This window comes from Oryctolagus cuniculus, chromosome X (genome assembly GCF_051225735.1).
Source record: "Oryctolagus cuniculus isolate XC-2025 breed Fujian yellow rabbit chromosome X, ASM5122573v1, whole genome shotgun sequence".
In the NCBI taxonomy this organism is placed as follows: Eukaryota; Metazoa; Chordata; class Mammalia; order Lagomorpha; family Leporidae; genus Oryctolagus; species Oryctolagus cuniculus.
This window is the reverse complement of record NC_142888.1, coordinates 102,508,237-102,535,493: the sequence shown is the minus strand read 5'-3', so window position 1 is coordinate 102,535,493 and position 27,257 is coordinate 102,508,237. Positions and strand designations below refer to the sequence as shown.

The 27,257-nt window shown below is 38.3% G+C and overlaps 1 protein-coding gene across 6 annotated transcripts in view; it reads left to right on the top strand.

The window, feature by feature from the left end:
* The window catches only part of TENM1 (teneurin transmembrane protein 1), an 870,866-nt gene that overhangs the window by 83,335 nt on the left and 760,274 nt on the right, over positions 1-27,257 (top strand). The window lies entirely within an intron of this gene.

The window sequence follows — 27,257 nt, the reverse complement described above, 5'->3', positions numbered from 1 at the left end:
TCTACCAGTGGGACCTTACCCCCTCTAATACTCCCAAACTCCTGATATTGCTATGTTTATTCATAGCAACTATTTCATTCGAACATACTTACATTTTACCTGTGTACTTATTTATTATATATCTCCTTTATTTCCTCTAGAAAAACTTTGTGAGAGTAAGAACTTTATTTTATTCACTATTATGTTCCTAGCTCCCAGAACAGTGACTGGCACATAATGGATGCTGTATATATGTTTATTGAATGAATAAGTAAAATTGACATAAAAGTTTAAGATTTCCTATAAAATTATTTTAAGTATAATAAAGTATAATACAGTATAAATATAATTTTATAGTATACATGCTCTAATTTTGTCTTTCTGCAATTCTAAAAAATATAAAATACTATCACTAAGGGGAAAAGTCTTCCTGCTAACACTTGATGGTATCTTAGGTAATTAATTTTGAAGTAATTATGCCAAATTTGCTTGCTGTTCTCATATCATTAATCAAGATAATGAACCCTGTCATTGATAACACAATTTAATAGCATTTTTCTCTTTGATTTCTATTTGGAGAAGGTGTATTATATTTAGGAAGAAATAAGGGATTTAAATTATAATAGTATACAGACAAATTTAGGGTATGTATGTATAGTTATTTTTTAAATATCAAATTGCCCATGTAACTACGTTTTCAAAGTTTTAGTTGTGATATGGTAAAGAGAATCTTACCAGCCAGATGACCTTGGAAAAAGCACTAGATGTGTCCAAGCCTCAATTTCCTTGCCTATAAACTCTGGTTAATATTTTTTGTCATGCCTATTCAGAGATTATTTAAATATAGAAGAAATTCTCTATGAAACAAAGTTATATTCAAATCAAAGGAGTTATATGCTAGTAAATCAATTCATTTATCTAATAACATTGCCTTTAGAATGAGAGGACTTGTTTCAAAATGGACAATATCCTCAAAGGGTTCTTTAGAATGAAAAATGAGTTAAGGAGTATGTTGATGTTAGAAGAAACACAGGGAATATGAATACGTTTGTAGACTGGACATGCTTTCCAAAGAATCGGTCATCAGTGTCAACTTTGTCAGGGAGAGTTAGAGAATGGTTTAAGCTAATAGACACTCTTTTGGGATATCTTTGGTTTCAGTAGCCTGGCAATGGTAATTACATTTACAAAGGTCAATGATAAGGTGGGAAATGAGAAGCAAGTGTGAAACACTTTACTGTGGGGTTTGGTAGAAGAAGTTTCCCACTTTCCAATGAGAGTGGGACAACCTTGACATCAACTGACTGGTATGCGGAAAGGGGGCTTATGAGCCAGCCTGGAGAAGCATGGTCTGAAGAGGTCAAGTAGCTGTTATCTAAAATACCTCTGTGTTTGTGAAGACCTCAAACAAGGTGGAGAAAAATAATGTAAGCCTTGAGAGAAGCCAAAGTCAGAGTTGTAAGAAACTGAATTTTCAGTCAAAACAGAAGGCAACAAGGTTATTAGCTAAGAAACTAAGGTAACTGAAGAGGAATCCTTGGGTGTAGATGTCGTATTATATTTTCTAGATGCATATCAGCATGTGGTAGGCAATTGATTTTATCTGAACCTGGTGTGTTTTCTTGTATATGGTCATCACTTTTCAAATTACTGAACCAGAGTAGGTAGACAGCAGGAATGAAGAGAAGTTTTAATATTACTCAGTCTTGATCATGAAAAACTTTTTCTAATGGCAAAATTTAACACGTGTGATAATGTAATACTTTGAAAATTATCTAATTTCCTGTTGACTATTCAGCATAGGTGGACTTATATTTTTCTTTAGTGGGACAAAATACTTCAAATCCTTTGTCTCTGAGGGCTTCCTGTAGGAGGACATTGGACCTAAGCTCCATCTTAGCTCAGGTTGCCATAACAAAATAAGATATACTAGAATACTTCAGCTACAGAAATTTGTTTTCACTCTTCTGGAAGTATAAATCCTGGATCAAGGTCTGGGAGAGTCTGTTTTGTGGTGAGTTCATTCCTTCTGGTTTCTAGTTAGCCCTTTCTCACTGTCTTCATGGATCCTTTCCTTGGCGGGGTGTGTATAGTCAGAGTACAGTTTTCTAGTGCCTCCTTTTATGAGGACACTCATTCTACTGAATCAGGGCTCCACCATTATGACCTGATTAAACCTTCATTATTAGGAGGACCCTATTCAAATGTAGTCATACTGGAGATTAGGGATTCAGCACATGAATTCGGTGGAAAAGAAACACTTAGTCCATAACAGCCACCAACAGCATCAGCACACTATTATAAAATTTTTTTATTGAGTACTTTCTGTGTGTGCGCCAGGTACTGCAATGATTAACTTTGTTGTAGTCATTATAACTCACTGTGTTAATCATATTGCCAGTGATTTAATTAATCACAATCCCAGGAGAGTTTGTGACCAAGGCTATTCTTCATGTAAGTACATAAGACCCAGACTCTTTCCATCTTGTGGTTCTGGCCTCTTTTGAATCCAGGGAGTCCTCTCCATTTAGCCAAAAATGGATAATGGAGGTGGAGATTACACATAAAAACCTCCCATGTGCAATGTCTAAAAGTGATACGTGGCTACATTTAACTAGAAAGAACTTAATAACTTGGCCATATAACTGCTAAGAAATGTGATTTGCCTGTGTGTCAAGGAAGAGAATAGGGAAATGCATTGGTGAACAATATCAGTCTCTAGTACACCCATTTGATCTTCATATTAAGCCAAAGAGGTAGATACCATCACTGTCCCATTGGATTTGAACTCTCTAGCTTTTGCAATTTACCTTGAACCACTGTGCAGTTATTTCTGAACTCTAGGTAAGAGTGTTATTTCATTACTATTGTGAACATTTGACCATCCCTCAAAGATGTCTTAGTGAAGCATGAAATTTGGCTAAGTAATAGATCAAAGACTTTGCTTACTCTTAAATTGTTTTGTTGTGGCCGACGCCGCAGCTCACTAGGCTAATCCTCCGCCTTGCAGCGCCGGCACCCCGGGTTCTAGTCCCTGTCGGGGCGCCGGATTCTGTCCCGGTTGCCCCTCTTCCAGGCCAGCTCTCTGCTGTGGCCAGAGAGTGCAGTGGAGGATGGCCCAAGTGCTTGGGCCCTGCACCCCATGGGAGACCAGGAGAAGCACCTGGCTCCTGCCATCAGATCAGCGCGGTGCGCTGGCCGCAGCGCGCTGGCCGTGGCGACCATTGGACGGTGAACCAACGGCAAAAGGAAGACCTTTCTCTCTGTCTCTCTCTCTCACTGTCCACTCTGCCTGTCAAAATAAATAAATAAATAAATAAAATTGTTTTGTTGCTAAAGGAAGAAAAGAGGAAAGAAGAAGGAGGGAGAGAAGGAAGGAAAACAAGAATAAGATTATGGGAGAGTTGAGTGCTGTTTCATGTAATCATATGTATGCTTGTTATTAGTAGCTTGTTTTACCATTAGGGTCTTTTGCCTCATTGGAACAAAATTAGAGATACTCTTGAATATTAAGATATGATCATGGTCTCAAGGTATTGAGAGTCTTTATTCTGTCTTTGCATCACTCCTTTATAAGAAAAGCTGTACTGTATAGCAAGACTATATAAACTCATCTCAGAATTTAAATTCATTTGTCCACATTCATCACAGGTTTGCAAATCAAGGTGTACAACATCTTTCCATTGAGCTAAGGGTTTCCTAAAATGTTCCAGAATAGGAAAGATGCGAGATTTCCCTTTTTATCTATGTACTTATAGTCCTGAACATAAATTGCAATAAGCTGCCACTTGTTTTATCTTGCAGGTTATTATAGCCACCTGAATTAGGTAGTATCTCAATTGTACCACATTAGATGATGTATTGGCCACTTTATTATACTTGTAAAACACATGTATTTTTATCTGTTCTGTTTCAGTTAAGAGTTCATTTTCTTTTGACAGCACAATATTGCATGAATTCTAAGTTATATTAACAAACTACAGAATGCAAAATTCTAAGCACTTCCTAACTCTAGAATTATCATTTTTAATCTCGATAGATATATACAGTTGTGCATATTTGTGGGGCATTGTGTGATACGTTATTACATGTATATATTGTCCAATGCCCAACCACAGGAAATATTTTACCCTTTCAAGGATTTTACATTCCTTTAAAAAGTATCCAAATCCTATCTTCTAGTTTTTTATAATTTTTATTCATATAAGGTGAGCAAATTTTAAATATTTCATATATACAGACTTAGGAATATAGTGATACTCTCCACCCTACCCTCCCTCCTGCCCATGTTCCCACCCTACCCTCTATCCTCCTCATTTTTTACAATGACATACTCTCACTTTATCTTACAATCATAAGCTTAACTCTCCACTAAGTAAAGAGTCCAACAAATAGTAAGAAAAGAAATGCTGTTCTTCAACAGTAAAGACAAGGGCTATAACAATCAAATCTCAAAATGTCAATTTTGCTCATATTACAAATTTTGTACTCGTTACCACAGATCAGGGAAAACATGACATTTGTCTTTTTGTCTTTTTGGGACTGGCTTATTTCACTAAGTATGCTTTCCAGTATCATCCATTTTGTTGCAAAAGACAAGATTACATTCTTGTTTAGGGGTAAATAGTATTCCATGGTGTATATATATATCAGTTTCTTTATCCAATCATAGGAGCATCTGGGCTGATTACATATCTTAGATGTTCTGAATTGAGCTGCAATAAATGTGGAGGTACAGATACCTCCTTTGCTGATTTCCTTTGGTAAATTCCCAGGAGTGGGATGGCTAGGTTATATGGTAGATCTATTTTTCAGATATCTGAGGAATCCTCATAGTATCCTCCACAATGGCTGTACTAGTTTACATTCCCACCAATATCATATTAGGATACCTTTTTTCCCCACATCCTCACCAGCATTTATTGCTTTTTGATTTCTGTTTGGCAGCCATTCTAACTGGGATGAGGCGAAACCTCACTCTGGTTTTGATTTGAATTTCCTAGATGGCTAGTGATCCTGAGCATTTATTTTTTGATGTGTCTTGTCATTTGAATTTCATCTCTTGAAAAATGCCTGTTCAAGTCATTTGCCCATTTCTTAACTGGATTGTTTTATTTCTGTTGAGTTTCTTGAGCTCTTTATAGATTCTGGATTTCAATCCTTTAACAATTGGAAAAACCCTGCAAGATATAGGTGCCGGCAATGACTGCTTGGAAAACACCCCAGAAGCACAGGCAGTCAAAGCCAAAATCAATTTTGGGATTAAATCAAATTGAGAAGTTTCTGTACTGCAAAAGAAACAGTCAGGAGAGTGAAGAGACAACTGACAGAATGGGAAAAAATATTTGCAAACTATGCAACAGATAAAGGGTTAATAACCAGAATCTACAAAGAGATCAAGAAACTCCACAACATCAAAACAAACAACCCACTTAAGAGATAGGCCAAGGACCTCAACAGACATTTTTCAAAAGAGGAAATCCAAATGGCCAACACACACATGAAAAAATGTTCAAGATCACTAGCAATCAGGGAAATGCAAATCAAAACCACAATGAGGTTTCACCTCACACCGGTTAGAATGGCTCACATTCAGAAATCTACCAACAACAGATGCTGGTGAGGATGTGGGGAAAAAGGGACACTAACCCACTGTTGGTGGGAATGCAAATTGGTTAAGCCACTATGGAAGTCAGTCTGGAGATTCCTCAGAAACCTGAAGATAACCCTACCATTCAACTCAGCCATCCCACTCCTTGGAATTTACCCAAAGGAAACGAAATTGGCAAGCAAACAAGCTGTCTGCACATTAATGTTTATTGCAGCTCAATTCACAATAGCTAAGACCTGGAACCAACCCAAATGCCCATCAACAGTAGACTGGATAAAGAAATTATGGGACATGTACTCTATAGAATACTATACAGCAGTCAAAAACAGCGAAACCCAGTCATTTGCAAGAAGATGGAGGAATTTGGAAAACATCATGCTGAGTGAATTGAGCCAGTCCCAAAGGGACAAATACCATATGTTCTCCCTGATCAGCGACTACTAACTGAGCACCAAGGGGGAAACTTTTTGAAGTGAAATGGACACTATGAGAAACAGTGACTTGATCAGCTCTTGTCCTGACAGTTGATGTACAATGTAATACTTTCTCCATTTTAGTATTTTTTTTGTTCTAGTACCATTGGTTGAACTCTGTAATTAACACACAATTATTCTTAGGTGTTTAAAATTTAACTGAAAAGTGGTCCCTGTTAGGAATTTGGAAAACATTATGCTGAGTGTAATAAGCCAATCCCAAAGGGACAAATACCACTTGTTCTCCTTGATAGGTGACAACTAACTGAGCACCAAAAAGGAAACCTGTTCAAGTGAAATGAACACTATGAGAAATGGTGACTTGATCAGCCCTTGCCCTGACTGTTGATGAGCAACTTGATATGTTATCCCTCTTAGTATTTTTCGTTTGTTCTACTTAATACTTTTGGTTGAATACTGTAATCAATACACAATTATTCTTAAGTGCTGAAACTTAACTGAAAAGTGATCACTGTTAAATATAAGAGTGGAAATAAGAGAGGGAAGATATGTGCAATTTGGGACATGCTCAAGCTGACTTACCTCAAACGGTAGCGTTAGAAACATACCAGGGGATTCCAATTCAATCCCATCAAGGTGGCATGTACCAATGCCATCTCACTAGTCCCAGTAAACAATTTCTGTTCACAATTGATCATAATGATAGGACTAAGAACCAAAGGGATCACATAAACAAGAATAGTGTCTGCAAATACTATCTGATAGAATAAAAAAGGGAGAGAATGATCCAACATGGGAAATGAGATACACAGCAGACCCATAGAATGGCAGATGTCCTAAACAGCACTCTGGCCTCAGAATCAGCCCTTAAGGCATGCGGATCCGGCTGAAAAGCCCATGAGACTATTTCAGGCATGGAAAGCCAAAACACTCTGGGGGAAAAAAAAAAAAAAACCTAAATGAAAGATCTCCACGAGTGAGATCCCAGTGGAAAGAATGGGTCATCAAAGAAGGAGGTACCTTTCTCTGAAGGGAGGAGAGAACCTCCACTTTGACCATGGCCTTGTCTAAATATGATCAGAGTCAGTGAACTCAGGGGGCTTCCATAGCCTTGGCAGCTCATGACAAGAGCCTAGGGTGATTACTGATGCCATAAACAAGAGTGTCAATTTGTCAAGTCACCAACAGGAGTCACTGTGCACTTACTCCTCATGTAGGATCTTTGTCCTTAGTATGCTGTACATTGAGATTTAATGCTATAACTAGTACTGAAACAGTATTTTTCACTTTATGTTTCTGTGTGGGAGCAAACTGTTGATCTTTACTTAATGTATGCTAAACTGATCTTCTGTATATAAAGAGAAATGAAAATGAATCTTGATGTGAATGGAAGGGGATAGTGAGTGGGAAAGGGTAGGGTTGCGGGTGGGAGGGACATTATGGGGGGGAAGCTATTGTAATCCATAAGCTGTACTTTGGAAATTTATATTCATTAAATAAAAGTTTGAAAAAAATAAATTAAAAAAAAACAACAACAAAAAAATAAAAGATAACAATGTAAAAAAAAAAGAAATTTCATCCCACAATTAAAGAATACATATTCTTATCAGTGCATGTCATGTTCTCTAGGATAGACTATATGCTAAGCTATACAGCAAGTCTCAGCAAATTTAAATACATTGAAATCAAACCATATGTCTTTTCTGACTATAGTGGAATGAAGCTGGAAATTAACACTCTAGAAATAATATAAACACATGTAGACTCAACAGCATGCTCCTGAATGAACAGTGGGTCCTAGAAGAAATCAAAAGGGAAACAAATATTCGTAGAAATGAATGACGATGACAGTACTACATGTCAAAACTTGTGGGATACAGCAAAAAGCAGTGTTGATGGACATTTATAGGCATTAGTGCCTACATCAAGAAAGTGAAAAGGCATCTCATAAATGAACTATCAGTATATGTCAAGGACCTAGAAAAACAACAAATGAAACAAACAATTAGTAGGAAGAAAATAAATTTAAGAATATTAACTAAAACAGAAAAGATCAGTGAAATGAATTTTTTTGGGGGAGGGATTAAACAACATTGGTACACCATTGACCTAACTAACCAAAAAAGGGAAAAGACTCAAATCAATCAAATCAGATGAAAAATGAGATTTGCCAGTGAATACCACAGAAATAAAGAATCATCAAATTATTACAAAAAGCTGTATGCCAACAAATTGGGAAACCTAGAAGAAATAGATTTCTAGACATACAGTCTACAAAAATTGAGTCATGAAGACACAGAAAACCTAAACAGACCAATAACTAAGACAGACATTGAATCAGTAATAAAGACCCTCCTGGGGAAAAAAAGGACTGGATAGATGGCTTCAATGCTGAATTCTACCAGACATTTTTTTAAGATTTACTTATTTGAAGGTCAGACTTACACAGAGAGGAGAGGGAGAGAGGAGAGAGGGGTCTTCCATCCACTGGTTCACTCCCCAGTTGGCCACAATGGCCGGAGCTGTGCCAATCTGAAGCCAGGAGCCTAGAGCTTCTTTCTGGGTCTCCCATGCCGGTGCAGGGTCCCAAGGACTTGGGCCATCTTCTGCTGCTTTCCCAGGCCATAGCAGAGCACTGGATTGGAATTGGAGCAGCCTGGAATTGAACCAGCGCCCATATGGGATCCCGGCACTGTAGGCAGCGGCTTTACCCACTTATGCTACAGCACTGGCCCTTCTACCATACTTTTAAAGAATTCCAATTCTTAAACTATTCAAAACAATTAAAAGGAAAGAGAATCTTCCCAAACTGCCTCAATGAGGCCAGCATCACCTTCATTCCTAAACCAGAAAAACATAGACCATAGAACTATAGACCAATATCTCTGGTGAACCTATATGCAGAAATCCTCAACAAAATTCTAGATAATCAAATCTATAACACATAAGAAGGATCATTCACCTGGACCAAGTGGGAGTTATCCGCTGTATGCAGGGATCGTTTAACATTTGCAAATCAAATGTGATACTTCCATTAAACTGAACAGAAAGCATTTGATCAAATACAAAATCCTTTCATGATAAATCTTAAGCAGATTAGGTATAGCAGGAACATTCCTCAACAAAATCAAGGCAATATATGAGAAACCCACAGCCAGCATCATATTGAATGGGGAAAAATTGTAAGCATTTCCACTATGATCCCGGAACCAGACAAGGATGCCCATTCTCACCATTACTATTCAATGCAGCTCTGGAAGTTTTATCCAGAGCCACTATGACAGAAGAAATCCAGGGAATACAAGTTGGAAAGGAGACAGTCAAACTATCCCTGTTTGCAGAGGACCTGATTCTATATATAGGGGAACCAAAAGACTCCACTAAGAGATTACTGGAATTCAAAGAGTTTGATTTTTTTTTTTTTTGTGGTTCAGTTGCAGAATATAAAATCAGTAGCCTTTGTATACACAGACAATGCCATGGCTGAGAAAGAATTTTTAAGATCAGTCCCATTCACAATAGCTATAAAAAATTTAAATACCTTGGAATAAACTTAACTTTTAAAAGCTTAGAATTTCCTTGGTTATCTTCCTACTATTCAGATGGTATGTTTCTTAAAATGCCAACATATTCCAAAGACAATCTAATTCAGTCTTCCTGAAGCACAAGAAAGAGTTACTTTTCTAGCAAAGCTGTTTTCTTACCATATTAAATCAAATTTCTCCAATACTATAATAGTCTTGGTAGCTTTTGAAGGTGGTGGTGGTAGGGGGATAGACTGTTTAGACAGAGTGTGAAAGAACTTAAATGTTCCCATCCTATATTAAGGAGAGTAGCATTCTGGGATGGTTCATCTTGGAATAAATTTGCATTCTGTGGTTTAGTAAAGGGATAGGGATGTACAGTTGACTGACCTGTTCTATTAAAAGCCAACTTAGGATTGTTTCATATATGTATTATGTGTGACTAAATGAGAGTTCGTAGACTTTTGTATTAAATTAGGCTTTCATCTAGCAATGTTGATAATAATAATGTGGATCAAGGCTGAGTAATAGGGATCAATCTGAAGCACCCTGTAATCTGAGAAAACATTGCAATCAGACTTCTAGAACTGAATTAGAGATGTGTGGTGTTAAAATTCTCTATAGAATCCATTTCCACATGTACCATCTGTTGTTTCCAGATGCACTGCTTCCTAGAGGCAATATTCATGGGCATGGTATTATAACACCAACAAACCGGCATTCCTAGTTCTGGGACTTAATTCCCAGAAATACACGATTTCATTGGCTGCACGTCAGGGAATGAGACTCTTCTGTGGCTAGGGACATGCCATTAGAACCATGGTAACGGAAATAGACCAATTCAGAGCTTATAACACAGCAGGGAGCCTTCAAATTCGGAGCAGTACAAAGTTTCTCTGATGTGTGTGTAACTCAAGATAAGTTGAGTAACACTATTAACAGTCCCCCCTTGGTGATTAGATATGCCTAGCTCATTGTAGATAAGGTGTTGGAGGTATGTCTCCCATGTTCAGCTTGATAAGGGAAGCTATAAAATGCTCCAAAGGCTCTAGAGTATATGCTTAAAGCCATGTATATAGTCCAGCACCTTAATCTGGTGCCGTCTGTAAAGCAATGGGCTGTCACCTCCCTCAAGACCACTGCTTGCCTCATTAATACCACTGGAACAAATTATCACTTCACAGCCCAGAAATCTTCTATAGCAGTTGTGGTGATTGATGTAACAAGGCTAAAAAATAATGATGAAATGCATGTTCCAGAAGACAGATTCAAATGGCAGGAGCTTCAAAGGCAATTAAATGTGACACAGAAGGAGTCTTCCTGGAATAAAGTATTTTCAAATAAATGGTAAGATAAGTGTGATAATCTCCTAGACTCACATTACACATAAATTAGTTTGCTGTGAATAATTATTTCTGAAGGCTTAGTGTGCATTGAAGTAAGTTTGGAAACAGCCAGTTTGAGCCATTAAACATATATATGCTTTGTTTTAATACGGGGGAAGCAATGCTTTTGGAGTGGCATGTGAATATTTGGGCATTATGGAATTTATTTGTGGATTTAGGCATGGCATCTTCTGATGTGCTTTAAAGTTTTTTGTTGGTTGGAAAGTAAAGAATTGTGACTACCGATGTCAAGTTTAACTGCCTTCCTCCAAAGTGAGGCAAACGATTCTTATGATGTATTGATTCTATATCACTAAGTTACTAACTGTGTTGTGGGAGGAACTTGCCTACTCAAGAGAATGCAGCTGTACATTACACAGGTACATCAAGGTCACTGTGAAGGGGAAATTTAAGATGTAGAAGCTGGAACAGCTGGGCAAGGCTAAAGCACTCTGGTATGCACTGACAAAGGCAGGGCTGCAAAGCATTCATGTATATGCTTCCAGAGGAGGTGAAGCATATAAAGCCTTGCCATTTTGAATCTGTAAGTGCTGCTCTTGTTTTCTTGAAATTTTAAAACAGGACAGATAAGAGGAGTACTGGCTCAGATGTAGTAAGAGATGGGTTATTTGTAATAGGGGTTTTGTTTAAAAGATAAATTATAGGACTGGATTTCTAAGGGAGTTTTGAAAATAAATTCTGAATAGTAATTTCTAAAAATTGATTTTTGAGTTTGGAATTAACTGATCTAAGGCTACACTGTATATTTATTTAAAGCTATTCACTAATCTGTTATGTGAACCTGAGCATGTCATGTGCTGACTACTTGGCAGAATCAATAGAACTTGCTCATTTAAGGTGGAATGTGTTGATCGCACCTAGAATTCTCTGGATATGAATCAATGCAATAAATTCAATAACCATTCATTCTACTTTAATAATGTCTCACATTTGTTTTTTACAATATATTGACCAATTTTTTCAATTACATGATCAAATGGTTCAAAAATTTGTTTCTAGCTGTGCAGATCATCTTTTAACACAGTTGTTTACCCTAAGGGGGTCAGAGTTTCCTTTTGAAACAAACTGAATTGCAGGCTATCTTGACCTATTTCTTTAAAACAAGTAACACGTCTATACCAGGACTTGGTTAATTTATAGACTGTATACAGAAATACTCACCAATTGTCAAAAGAGCTAAAATATCATTTCAATGCTATGATGCCTATAGTTCAGTAGTTAGACAAACATGTATATGAATCAAATGACATTTTTTTAGAAATGGGTTTTTGAAACATTTTCCTTATTCACTTAAAAACTCAGTTTGAACTTTAGAAAATCTGCCTTTTACTTGGCTCATTGATTGAAAATATATACGTATGCATGATGAATAGCAGGGACACATATGACTAATATGACAGCTGCTTTAAATAGAAAAGCAATAAAATGACTGTACTTTTATGACACGTTTATAGATTGGTAATAAAGCTCCTTCCTAATCTCATTCTCTCATCACAGTACCCAAGTGATTTGTGTAATTATTATTTTATCTATCTTTTTAAACAATGGAAAAGCCAGAAAATGAACTTAATGACCCAGCATTCATTTTTATTGCTACTATTCTTCAACTACATGCAGTCATAGTTCATCTGTAAGAAGCCTTGTTTTTTTGTCCTATTCAAGAAGCAGATCACCAAATTCTTGTTTTTTTTTTTTTTTTTAACAACTGAAATTATTGCTAGACTATATATTTTTACACTGTGATTTAAAACAATGTTGAATTGTTTAAGGGGAAAATTAGAACATGGATAAGCTTTCTTAATTGAATACTTGGAGCCAAATTCTAATCAGGCATGTAATATTTTGAAAAAGATACTTATAGGCACTGAGTGCCTTCTCTGGGCCAAGCACTGTCACATATGTACACGTATTTAACAGCAATTTCACAACAATATTGCATAATGCTTATTTTTATCATTTTTATGGAGGAAGAAACCCAACCTCAATGATACAAAGTAGCTTCTCCAGTGTCATAGTAGCTTCTCAGTGTCAGAGCCAATATTCAAATGTACATCTGCCTGCTTTTAACTGCTACACTGTATAGCTTTTAAGTAAATGTGAATAATGTTTAATAATGTTAAATCAAAATATTTTGGAGTAATTCTGTGCATATTGTTCATGAAGGTAAAAGTATGCATTTAGGTTGTTAAATTGTTTTACCCAAGATGCTAGAATAAATTAAATGAATGATCTCAAAATTTAGCAAATTATGCTTATCATATTCTGTTTCATAAATAATGATTTCATCTAGTCTACAGAAGTATTTAAAATGTTAAGGTTATTTGTATCTACATATTCATAAAATTATGCTTAAACTGGTATTTCTATATTTCATAACCTCATATATAATAAAAATATATAAATAGCAAAATCGAGAAATGATATGGATGGCTTCAGATTGAACTGTCTGTAACTAGGTGTGAGGACTGTTAAAGGTATTCTAGTGCAAATTACTCTTTAAAAAGAGGGCTTATATTAAGTATGTTCTGTTGTATAATAAACTTTTTGGCTTTAGGTTACAATGCAATCAATTATTTCACTGTGATTCAATATTGACATTTCTTCTGGAGACAAAATCCAATCACTATGAAAAATCAATTGCACAGTTCTATGTGCATAAAAATCTCGCAATATAATATGCATTCTTGTTTTTTCTACTAATCATTTATGAATACTTAAGCTTTTTTATTTTTCCCACTTTTTGTCAAGAGGATCAATTATTTTACATAATGACCAAAAGAATAGTTTTGCCCTATAAATTACTGTATTTATTATAAATAGTGACCATTCCAGAAAGTAGAATAAAATAATTTCTTAACCAAGTAAGTCAGTGCTTTCTACATATCAGAGCCCTTTAAGTCCGTGTGAACTTTCAGTTCTATAAACTCCCTGAGCCTACAGTTTTCTCACCTATGAAATAAGTTAACAACGGTTTCCTTGGATTACTGATAATTACTATATTAAAATGGTAATGAACAATATCTGGCAAAGAGTTGCTATCAAATTGTTATTAAACCAATTAATATGCATATCATTCAGCATTTTGGAAATATAATTTAAGAATATCTCATATGACCCAGAAATTGATTTTTACAAATGAATAAAATCTCAAGTACAATACAGATGTTTATCAGGTTTCTTTGATTGCTTCCCCTAACATCGATCAAAATGATACAGACCTCTCGAGCACACCTCATTCACTAGATCTTACCCTACACTCTCCCTCTTGTGTTTCACTAGTCTTCTTAAAGCAGAGCATTTTTTATGGCTGTTTGACGTGACCGTTTTGACAGAGATATATTGATATTACCACATCTAAATAGCTGTATCAAATAAAAAATCATTGATCTTTTTCTTCTCACAAGGATTGTATTTCATATCAGTCATTTTGGAACTTAGTTCTGTCTCTAAGTCCCACCTACTTCTTAGTTCTTGGACTTTCTACTTTATTCATATTTGATTTTTTTTCATTAAAATGTATTGTTTTACAGTGGTTTTAAAAGACCCTTTCAAGAATGTGTACAACTGGGTTAACATTCAGCAGCTGTATGGTTTTGTCCCCCCAAAATCATAAGAAAAGTGCTACCTCATAATGTATGTATGTATCCACTGTTGAAATAATCAGAGAAAGACTTCTCATACCCCAGCCTTAGTGTCTTAGGGAATTAAAAAAAAAAAAAAAAAGCTGACCCAAAAGTAGGAGCAATTTAAAGGTATTTTCTACTAGAACAGGGGAAAAAGTACACAGTTCTATTGTGTTAATCTGTATTTCAGAAGGGATAATTTGAAATGATGAATTCAGAAAAGAAAATGTGTAGGACTAGTATTCCTTTGTCAGAAAATCATATGTGATAAGCATGTGGCTCCGAGTTTTGTGTCTGGTAGATGCCAGATGATGTCTAATGCAAACTTTCTTCTTAACTACATTTCCAAACTTCTTATTGTCCCATATTCTTATGGTACATAGATTAGGGATGGGGTATGAGGTTCAAAGATAAGGATGTTGTTTCACATATTGATTGATTCAAAATCATCTGAACAGAAACCTTATTACACTATCAAAATATCAAGTACTCTTCATTTATTTTCTATATGCATATCTCCTCTCTCTCCCAGAATATCAAGTGGTAGTGATATGCAATACCTCAGAATGTTGTATTTGTGTCTGCGTGCATACATTGGTAAGTGGAGGTGGTGTAGAAAGTGGAGTAAACAGTTGATGAGTTAGCACATTTTCCTTGATTTTTTTTCTTTTTAAGTCTTTGCTTATTAAATAAAAATAATGACTTTATAAATAAAACTAATGGCTAACTTATGAATAATAAGCAATAATTACTAAGAAATATGCTTTTGAAACTAAACATTAATCTAAATTCAAAGATAGTATCATGGAAAACACAGGAAGGCCAGAACATCTGCAAAAGATAAATTTACACATGTTATGAAAGATTTAACCAATTCAGAGACATCTCTGTATAAAACAGGCATACTTCTGTAAGTAGCCTGTCTGGTTACACACGCAAGTATAAAGTAATAGACAAAGTTTTGAGTGAGAAGAATGAAAATAGAAAGCCCTAATATAGAATATATTTGATAAATCCATATTTTCTATGGCATATCCCATACAACAGGCAGATGTTAAGGTAGTGTCAATTATGCACTTGTTAAGCATCGATGAGCAATAGGACTTTGTAATATAATGGACGCAGACATTTTAAATCCTTTTAGAGGCTTCCAGCATAGAGGAGAGATTGTGGCATGTTCACAAACTGATTGTAAAGAAAAATGAGTTTTTCCAATGTTGCTTAAGCATATATTTAAATATTGTTATTGCATTCAACTGATAGACTGGCTTAACTTGGAAAACGACTCTGGCTCAAGTGAACCGTAACATGAAATTTCTGAGAAATGGGTTTTGAATCAGCTATTGAAGACTGCACAAGGGGTTTTGTAATTTATTTTGTTTTACAAACATAAAGAGGAAGAGCGCAGTCTTAAGGAAAAGTTCATGAAGACTAATGGACGATGTGGTTGAGGTTAGCACATGCAGATATTATGGTATCTCTATGTCATAAGTTGACACTATAAATACTATTGCATACCACCCACATGATTTAGAAGATAACAACCATTTGTCTGCATTTTGATCATCTTCATTTTTTCTAGGATATTTGTAGCTTATAAAATAGGATAACCTGATTAAATTTAGTCCTTTGAATCACAAGACATTCTAGATTATTTCCTTTTTAATTCTGGGAGAACGTAAGCCATCTGTTGCCTTGGAGCACAGAGATTTAGTAATCAGGCACAGCAGTAAGAAGATATTTATCTAGGGATGCTATTAATTAACTAACTTGGAAAGCATTCTGCATTTCTTTTTTTTTTTTGTTTGAAATTTTATTTAAGTTATACAAGTTTCATGTATTTCATATATACAGATTTAAGAACATAGTGATAAGTCCCTGCCCCCAAGCTCCAACCCTTCTTCTTCCTCCCTCCCGCATTCCCACTCTTAATTTACAAAGATCTATTTTCAATTTACTTATCTTAAAGTCAAAGCACCCCTAAAGTACAGTGGACATTTGGATTACAAAATAGTCTTGGGTCAGATGTTCTTTGTTCTGCAAAAGTGTTAGTAGAATGTGTTGGGTCCATTACTATGGGGAAAAATAGTAAATGGCAAGAATTGTTTGTGAGGTCCACATAAATATGTATTTAGAAAATACCAGTATTTCTAAACAAGTATTATGTTTTTCAATTAAAATTTCAACTAAAAATAACTGAGTCCCTTCTACTTAGCTGCTAAATTTAAATTAGAAAATTTGAACAAATTTTGGAATTCAAAAGAAACTTTGAGATACAATTACTGTGCAGTAAAATATAATAATTTTAAGTGCATGCACTAGTAATTTTTTTTAGTACTCAAGACACAGGCTGTTTCCATCATCCATGTGATTTTGTGTGTGTGTGTCCTTTTGCAGGCAATTCTCACTATCCCCAGCCTTGAGAAATCATTGATCTTCTTATGTCAGTATAGATTAGGTTTATCTTTTCTAGAATTTCAGATCGGTGGACTAAGACAATATTTACTGCTTTGTGCGTAACTTCTTTCATTCAGAACAAGTTTACCTTGTTTTTGTTTCTACATCCTTGCAGTACTTTGCATTATCAATGTTAGACATTGTAATAGATGTCTAATGGTATTTCATTGTGATATAAACTTTCATTTCCCTAGTGACTAATGATGTATTTTTGTGTGCTTATTAGCCATTCCTGTATCTTTTTGGAGAAGTGTCATTTCAAATCTTCTACCTACTTTTCATAATTGGGTTATTTTCCTTCTTATTTATCAAGTTATAAAGGCCTTCCTATGTTTTAGATACAGGTCCTATGCCAGGTAATATTTATCACTAAAATTTTCTCCCAGTTGGTGGCTTACTGCTTTACTTATCTTTTGAGGACCAAAATCTTCAAATCTTCAATCTTGATGAAACTCAACATGTTTTTCTTTAATGTTTGGTTCTTTGGCTTGTCCTTTGTGTTCTTGCATACTCCAAGGTCATGGCAGTTTTTACCTGTTTTCCTCTAATTTTATAAAGTTTCACATTTTAGTTTGACATTTAGGGGTATAAGGCATTTTGAGGAAATGTATATACATTGAATGAGGTAAGAGTTGAAGTTTAACGTTCCATATGGTTTTTCCAGTTATGCAAACATCATCTATTGAAATCATTCTTTTCTCATTGAAATTTTACCTTTTAATTTTTTAAAAGACATTTATTTGAAAGTCAGAATTACACAGAGAAGGAGAGACAGAAATCTTCATCCACTGGTTTACTCTCCAGTTAGCTGCAACATCCGGACCTGTGCCAATCTGAAGCCAGGAGCTTCTTCTAGGTCTCCCATGTGGGTACAGGGGCACAAGGACTTGGGCCATCTTCTACTGCTTTCCCAGGCCATAACAGAGCTGGATTGGAAGTGTAGCAGCCAAGACTTGAACTGTAGCCCATATGGGATGCTGCCACTGCGGGCAGTGGCTTTACCTGCTATGCCACAGCGCTGGCCCCTTACCTTTTAATTTTTATGCAAAAATTTTACTGTATATAAATCTGTATTTTTAAAAAAATTATTTGAAAGGCATAATTATAGAGACAGACACACACAGACACGGGGGGGTGAGACAGACGAGGGGAGAGGGGGGCGAGACACAGACGGGGGGGAGAGGGGGGCGAGACACAGACGGGGGGGAGAGGGGGGCGAGACACATAAGGGGGTGAGAGGGGGGCAAGACACAGACATGGGAAGCAGGATACACAGCAGACTCATAGAATGGCAGATGTCCTAAACAGCACTCTGGCCTCAGAATCAGCCCTTAAGGCATTTGGATCTGGCTAAAAAGCCCATGAGAGTATTTCAGGCATGGAAAGCCAAGACACTGTGGGAAAAAAAAAAAAAAAGTGACTTAAATGAAAGATCTTTGAGATCCCAGCAGAAAGAATGGGCCATCAAAGAAAGAGGCACCTTTCTCTGCAGGGAGGAGAGAACTTCCACTTTGACGATGGCCCTGTCAAAATAAGATAGGAATTGGCGAACTCAAGAGGCTTCCATAGCCTTGGCAACTCATGATAAGGGCCTCGGGTGATTACTGACGTCATAAATAAGAGTGTCAATTGTTAAATCAACAACAGGAGTCACTGTGCACTTACTCCCCATGTAGGATCTCTGTCCTTGATGTGGTGGTCTATGTGAATTAATGGTATAACTAGTACTCAAACAGTACTTTACACTTTGTGTTTGTGTGGGTGAAAACTGTTGAAATCTTTACTTAGTATATACTAAGTTGATCTTCTGTATATAAAGATAATTGGAAATGAATCTTGATGTGAATGGGATGGGAAAGGGAGTGGGAGATGGGATGGTTGCGGGTGGGAGGGAAGTTATGAGGGGAAAAAAAGCCACTATAATCCAAACGTTATACTTTGGAAATTTATATTTATTAAAGTTAAAAAATAAGTGTAAATCATTAAAAAAAAGACAAGACCACTAGGGATGGAGTACTCCTTTTCTGACATAATTTAGCATTTTCCTTGTGAAAATACAAATTTCATAGTGTTTTGTAGGGTATGTTTTTAGAACCTCTGAACTCCATTGAATTATCAGCTACTTGAAGAGGGGCATCTCTGATTAGTTTCTAAAAGCTATCCATCATTTAACAGTGTGCATTGGGTAAATTCATTTTATTGGGTAGTCCTAGGGAATGGGTGTCTGAGGGCAGTACAGTGAGAGGCTTTGAGTTGTTAACTAGGAAACAGGGTGAGAGAGTTGGATTGGTAACAGTTGAGGTGAGAAGGTTCCTACTGCTCCATTAACCAAGGACTGAGCTCTTTTCTCCATTCAAATATGGTAATATAGTCATGTATAAAGTGTAAATTTTGTGTTTTATTAAGGTTATATTTGATTTAGTGAAAGCAGGGAGAAGTTCTTCAACTTGAGCTTTATATTGCACAGAAAATTTCTAACTGTAGTAAATAATAAACTGAGCTTTTATTCATTTTGTTTAAAATTGAAGAATAATGTTTCAGCTTGGCATCACAATACAGCTGTTTAAATGAACTATCCACTGATTATTTTGGGATTTGAGAAGACATGAGGTACTGAATAAAAGCCAAGCATTGTTATTTCATTGTTGCTAAAAGACAAAATCAATACTTGATTACTCTGAATTAGTATATCCAACCATGCAAATCTTTAACCTCAGATTAACTAAATGTAGGACCATGACCCAACCCACAACAGTAACATTTAGAAATAGAGAATTAACTGATGCAGAGCCTGTTTGTAAAGTAGAGTTGTACTGCTGCCCAAGCTAGTTTTCTGAGTCTCATTCTGAGGTAGCTGCAGAATATGTCAGCAGAATTTTAATTAATTGGCATTTCTGTGACCCTTTCCTTCCTTCGACTTCTATTCTTTCTATAACATAGCTCATAAATTAGGCCTTTTTACCCTCTGTGATTCTTTGCGTCACATTAAATGTCTCTTTTGTTAGTATTCCAAATAGTTGTACAAATTTCTATTCTTCCTGTCACTAAATATTCATTGTGCCATTCAAATTTAATAACTATGTATTGAGTACCTGCTGTTTGTCAGATAGTTTACTAGACATTAGAGCTGTACCATCTGCTGGTTCACTCCCCGGTTGGCAAGGAATTTTTCTGTACATTCTATGATGATGCATACATGATATACAAACAAATACATAAATAAACCAGATCATTTCAAGTAGTGATTTGTACCATGAAGTCAATTAAATAAAATAATGGGGTAGGGTGATTTGACAGTGGTGGCGGTAGTGGAGATCTGGGAAACATTAATGAAGATTGCCATCAGAGATGAAACCTGATTGATAGGGAAAAAATGACCAAAGATCTGAGAGAAGATCCCAGACAGAAAACAGTAAGTGCAAAGCCTCCAAGTTTAGAATGAGATGGCAAGTCTAAGGAATAAAAATGTTAGTGTGAACGGAGTATAGTTACATGGATTATGGGGTTACTATATGATGTGAAGTCAGAGAGGCAGGTGGAATTCAGAACATCCATGGCCTTATGGGAGATGATACAAAGGGCAAAAGGAAATCCTTGTTGGGTTTGGTACTGTAGATTCTGAAATTTACCTTGCATCTACCTTGTTTCTTAGAATCTTGCTTTTTGCTATAGGAACTGATGCTCAGTTTTCACTGCCTCAGAACATATATCTTCAGTGACAGAACCAGCTTTTCTGCTATCGCTGCCCTCTGCAATTTCACTTCTCCCTGTCTTGGCTCTGAGTGGGAGTGTGTTGTCATCACAGGGGCACATCCAGAATTGGGGTTCTGGTCATAAAAGGATTCCCCCTTCAGATTCAAGGATTGTTTACAGTCCATGTCTCTACTGTTGAGGAACAGTGTTTTCTGCTTACTACTTGAATTCTTAACTTGGTGTAGGGTTAATCTTATGAGTATAAAATAAACAGTATGTCATTATAAAAATTAGAAGAAAAAATTATAGGAAGATGGAGGGTAGGGTAGAAGTATCAATATGCTGCTTTATATATATATGAAATATATGAAATTTGTTGACCTTAAAGATATTTTAAAAGGATTCCATAACATGAATCTTACTGGTATAGATAAGTTGAATTTCTTACAGCAGCACTCCTCAGACAGATGTTTGAAGGTATAGTTGCCAAGGTGGATAAATGTCCCCAGGAAGGCATCTCTCAAAAGGAATCCACAGAAGATACTTGCAATATCATTGCTTTAAACATCTGCTTCATGAGGACATGCCAGAATAATAAAAACTTTTGGTGTCTAGTAAGGAATTTTTTAAAGATTTATTTATTTGAAAGTCAGAGTTATACAAAGAGAGGGGGAGGGGGGAAGAGGGGGAAGGAGGGAGGTCTTCTGTCGCTCCCCCTCTTCGTGGAGGAGCAACACAGGACCCTGCGCTGTTCTTTCGTCTGCTCGGCCCTCCCCGGGTTTGCTGCTGGTTCTTCCCGGGTTGGCTACTATCCCTTCCACCTCCGTGGAAGGGCAGTTCTCCCTGGCCACATTCCCCACTTCCGCAGGGGAGCGGCACACCGTCGGCCGGCTCTCTGGGGGGCTGCACGGGTGTTCCTTCAGCTAGATGTTCCCCATAGATGTTCCTGGTGCATGCCGTCTCTCTCCTCCTTTATAGTCCTCCTCCGCCAATCCCAACTCGGCTGAGTACGCTGCTCTCCAATCAGGAGCAAGTCCTACAGTTAATTGGTTGAACTGGAGGCAGCTGTGCGGAAGCTGTTTACTTCTCTCCCAGCGCCATATTGTGGGAGAGCAGATGCATAGAATAAGTCCTAATTCGAGCAACTTAGTCTAGTCCGGATTGCTCCCCACAGATCCCCCTTTCTTTTTATTTTTTGGCGTTGATACGCGCCTGTCTTCGGTGTCCCGCAGCACACACTCTGCTGTACTTGCTAGAGTTGCCACAGGCTCTTACAAGTCCTATCAATCAGGAAAACCGAATCCGGGTCCTCTCTTCGCCATTGTGAGGAGGTTTTTAGGCGCTGATGCGTGCCTGTGTTCGGTGCCCTGCAGCGCATGCTCTGCTCTGCTAGAACTGCCTGCAGGTGTTTACAAAACCTATCAGGCAAACCGAATCCAAGCCTTCTCATTGCCGTATTGTGGGGGAGACTTATTAGTGTTGGTTTGTGCCTATCTTCGGTGACCTGCAGCTCATACTCTGGTCGAGCTTTGCTGGCGCTTACCGCCTTAAATCAGGCAGACCGAATCCAAGCCTCCTAATTGTTGCATTGTGGGGAAGCTTTACTGATGTTAATTCGTGCCTGTCTTCGGTGACCTGCGGCTAGCCGCCCAGGTGCTCATCGCCTCACTAATCGGGCAGACCGAATCCAAGCCTTCTAATTGGCATGTTGAGGGGAGGCCTTATTTCTCTCTATTTCTCTATCTCCGGGCATTCCTATTTCTCCCATTTTACTTCTATCTTCCAGCATTCCTATTTCTCTCACTTTACTTCTAAAACTTCTGTTTCTCTTATCCCCGCAGCTTCCCGGCACCTCGCCCCGCCGGCGGGTTCCCGGCTCTACGCCGCTTCAGCCTGCGCGCCTCTCTCATCTGTGCAGCTTCCCGGCTTTGCGCGGCTCGGCTTTGCGCGCTCCGCGGTCTCCACGCTTAACCCTTTCGCGTCTGAACCACGGCCTACGCCAGCGTTCCCTATCTATTCACGCCCCGTGCTCTCTCTGCACGCGGCGGCTTCCGCGAGTAACACAGCGTAGCTTGCGTCTCCGCCACTAGGATTCAATCTAAGTTCCCCGGGCTAGCCTGGCGAATTCAACCCAGCGTACGTCTCCGCCCCACGATTTGGCTTCCCGTCCTTTGCTCCCCGGGCTAATCAGACGGATCCCAATCTGGCTTACGTCTCAGCTTCTGGTTTCAACTTTTCGCCCCCTATTCCCGGGCTAACTTGAGAACCCCAAAGTGGCTTTCGTTTCCGCCTCGGCCTGCCCCCCGCGGCTTCAATTTCCCTAACATTTTTCTCTACCCGGTATGTTTCCCCAAGCTTTCCTCCAACGATATTCCTCCCTCATTTCTCCTGGCCTCTCCCCACAGTCCGCGTCCGAGTCTGTTTGTTCTAGCTTTCACTTTTGCTTTCGACCTTAGAGATTTCTCCCAGCTTCCCCCCGTAGTCCGTATCCGAGTCTATGCCTAGGCTTTCAATAGCTTCTTCCGGCACCCTTTTCGTCCGGCTTTTCCCTAGGCTGTTTGCTAGTCTCTCTCTCCGGTAATTTCCCATTTCTTCCCGGTCTTTCCCTCCTAGGTTTCCTATCCGAGTCACGGCACCATTATGTCGCTCCCCCTCTTCGTGGAGGAACGACACTAAACCCTGCCTAGGCTTCATATCCGAGTCACGGCACCATTATGTCGCTCCCCCTCTTCGTGGAGGAGCAACACAGGACCCTGCGCTGTTCTTTCGTCTGCTCGGCCCTCCCCGGGTTTGCTGCTGGTTCTTCCCGGGTTGGCTACTATCCCTTCCACCTCCGTGGAAGGGCAGTTCTCCCTGGCCACATTCCCCACTTCCGCAGGGGAGCGGCACACCGTCGGCCGGCTCTCTGGGGGGCTGCACGGGTGTTCCTTCAGCTAGATGTTCCCCATAGATGTTCCTGGTGCATGCCGTCTCTCTCCTCCTTTATAGTCCTCCTCCGCCAATCCCAACTCGGCTGAGTACGCTGCTCTCCAATCAGGAGCAAGTCCTACAGTTAATTGGTTGAACTGGAGGCAGCTGTGCGGAAGCTGTTTACTTCTCTCCCAGCGCCATATTGTGGGAGAGCAGATGCATAGAATAAGTCCTAATTCGAGCAACTTAGTCTAGTCCGGATTGCTCCCCACAGTCTTCCATCTGATGGTTCACTCCCCAGTTGGCTGCAACAGCCGGAGCTGCACAGATCGGAAGCCAGGAGCTTCTTCCAGGGTTCCCATGCAGGGGCAGGGGCAGGGGCCCAAGGGCTTGGGCCATCTTCTGCTTTCCCAGGCCATAGCAGAGAGCTGGATTGGAAGCAGAGCAGCCGAGTCTCGAACTGGCGCCCAAATGGGATGCTGGCGCTTCAGGCCAGGGTGGTAACCTGCTGCGCCACAGAGACAGCCCCTAATAAGGAATTTTGAAAAGGCAATCTAGAGATCTGGAATTTCTCTACCTCTCCATCCTGGTCTAAGTGACGGAGAATGTAAGTAGAGGCTTTAAGTCTTTAGAAAAACACTTTGTCATTTGGGATTCTGTCAGCGTGGGTAAAATTGCCCACTGAGCACTCTAGTTTCCCTTTTTGAGATACTATGGGCACAAAACTGTCAAAAATAACCTTCTCTATTTGTACTATATTTTCTCCAGTTCTCAAACATTATCACAGATGCAAATTAATCTCATCATCAAACTAATTGTACACAGTAGGTTTTATGTTAATGATTATGAAACTGAGGACCATAGAAAAGGCTCCCAGAAAAATATCAATGTTTACATAAAATGTAGGGAAATTAACAAATGTGTTTAGTATCTTTGAAACAGAGCCATGAGGGTTTTATTTTATAATTCAGTTATGGAAGATGAATAAGATGACTTCTTTGTTACTACAGACAAATTTGAAAGAGTAAAGTTAGTATATAGTTGTTACTAGAAAGCAGCTATGAATTTTTCTGACAGTTTGTTTTGTTTAGATTTCCTATAGCTAAAATGAACTTTCCAGACAAATATTTCCCTTTTTTCTGTTTTTTTTCTAGTTCTCCTTGGTGTAGCTCTAGATTAAGTCATTCAATTTTAGTACCTTCTTCACTGAGTTGAGTATTTTTAGTAATAAAATTTTCTTTTTAAATGTGAGGAAATTGGCTGTTCCCTATAGGGTTAGGAGGTATGGTCGAGGTTAGAAGGAGTGAACCTATGAAATAGAAGATGTTTTTACTAATGAAGAATAGACTCTAGTTATACAGTGGCAGATGGGACTCAACAAGGTCTGGAATTTTTTGAAGGAAATTTGACAACTGCCTCAGTTGGAAGCATGGAGTTAGAAAAAACAGTGCCATTTCCCTAGGCTTTTGTAATCAGTGGTTTACCAGGTGTAAATCACATCCCTTTCAGAGAATTGTTGTCCTTAAGGAAAAGTTTGGAAAGTAGCTGTGAAAGAGAAGTTGAACTTATTTTTATAAAGATTAATTTTTTACTTATTTGAAAGGCAGAGTTAGAGAGAGGTAGAGACAGAGAGAAAGGTCTTCCATCCCCAAATGGCTGCAATGGCTAAAGCTGAATCAATCTGAAGCCAGGAGCTTCTTCTGGATCTCCCATGTGGGTGCAGGGGTCCAAGACTTGGGCCATTCTTCACTACTTTCCCAGGCCATAATCAGGGAGCTGGATTGGAAGTGGAGCAGCTGGGTCTTGAACTGGCACCCATATGGGATGCTGTCACTGCAGGCCAGGGATTTAACCTGCTGTGCCACAGTGCTGGCCCCAAATTAAACTCATTTTTATAGACTTCCTAAAATATGCCAGGGACTGTGACAATATTTTTCTGAATGCTATTCAATCTACTTTCCAGAAAAAATGGGATATAAAATACTAAAATGCATTTATCAATATATATAACATATTAAATATATGTAATATATAACAAAAATACTAAGCCTTTTTTACAGGTGAGAAGATGCCTATGATCCTTTTTTTTTGAAGATTTATTTATTTATTCATTTGAAAGTCAGAGTTACACACAGAGAGGAGAGACAGTTTTTCCATCCACTGGTCCACTCTCCAATTGGCTACAATGGCTGGAGCTACGCTGATCCGAAGCCAGGAGTGTCTTCCGGGGCTCCCACACGGGGGCAGGGGCCCAAGGACTTGGGCCATCTTCCACTGCTTTCCCAGGCCATAGCAGAGAGCTGGATAGGAAGTGGAGCAGCTGGGGCTTGAAATGGGAATCAAGGCACCTTATTATGCACAAGGTACTATTAAGACCTCAATTGTGAGGCCCACGCTATGGCACACTAGGTTGATCCTTCGCCTGCGGTGCCAGCATCCCATATGGGTGCCAGTTCTATTCCTGGTTGCCTCTCTTCCAGTCCAGCTCTCTACTGTGGCCTGGGAAAGCCGTAGAGGATGGTCCAAGTCCTTGGGCCCCTGCACCCACATGGGAGATCAGGAAGAAGCAACTGGCTCCTGGATTCAGATCAGCATAGCTCTGGCTGTTGTGGCCATTTGGGGAGTGAACCAATGGAAGGAAGACTTCTCTTTGCCTCTCCCTCTCTCTGCCTCTCCCTCTCTCTGCCTCTCCCTCTCTCTGCCTCTCCCTCTCCCTGCCTCTAACTCTCCCTGCCTCTAACTCTACCTGTCAAAGTCTTTAAAAAAAAAAAGACCTGAATTGTTAGCTACAAATGAAAACAAGGTAAAAAATGTGCATTCCTCTCATGATGAATTTATAATATTGAAAGCAAATTGATTTTTATAAGATTTCTATCAAATTACTAGAGCAGGGAGCATCTAGGAAAAGCCAAAAACAATTGGAAAGGGAAATCTATATAACACACACACTTACCTTTTGCATTGTAGTTAAAGTAAACTTTTTTGATTACAAAGGGAAATTAATTTGCAATGCCAAGTTGCTACCTCAAAGAGCATAACTTCTTGAAATTCCAAATGTGGTATTTTAAAATTATTTCAGGTTAGGGTTATTTTCATCATGGAAATGTGTTATTATATTTCTTATACTTTGCAGATTTCTTCTTACAATTTTGACCTGTCTCTAGGACATAATCTTACAAAATCACCTCTAACCCTTATCTCTTGATGACTAGATACTGAGATGGGACATTGTGAACTTGATCTGACAACTTAATAAGATGTAATAAGACCTGAAATAGGGGCAGTGCCCTTTCAACTGAGAAGATCTAGATGGGTACAGAATCTTCTCAGGGGTGTGTTGAATTAAATTCCCCTTAAACTATTAAATGCCTTTTCCTATTTCAAACTAAAATGTGATCAGTTGAAATATTGGCGAGAAACGTGTCATTAGTGAAAACTCCAATGAAGACAGTTGGCTTTGGGTTTGATTTTCCTGTTTTTGCGGTTAGCTTAGCACCAGATGGTGCCCTAGTGAGTTCTGTATAAATAATACAATCATAGGGTTGAGTGATTCTCTACCAGTCAGACTCAAGCAGAAAATAGCACTTGTCTTTTCACAGAAGCTCATGTAGATTGTCTTA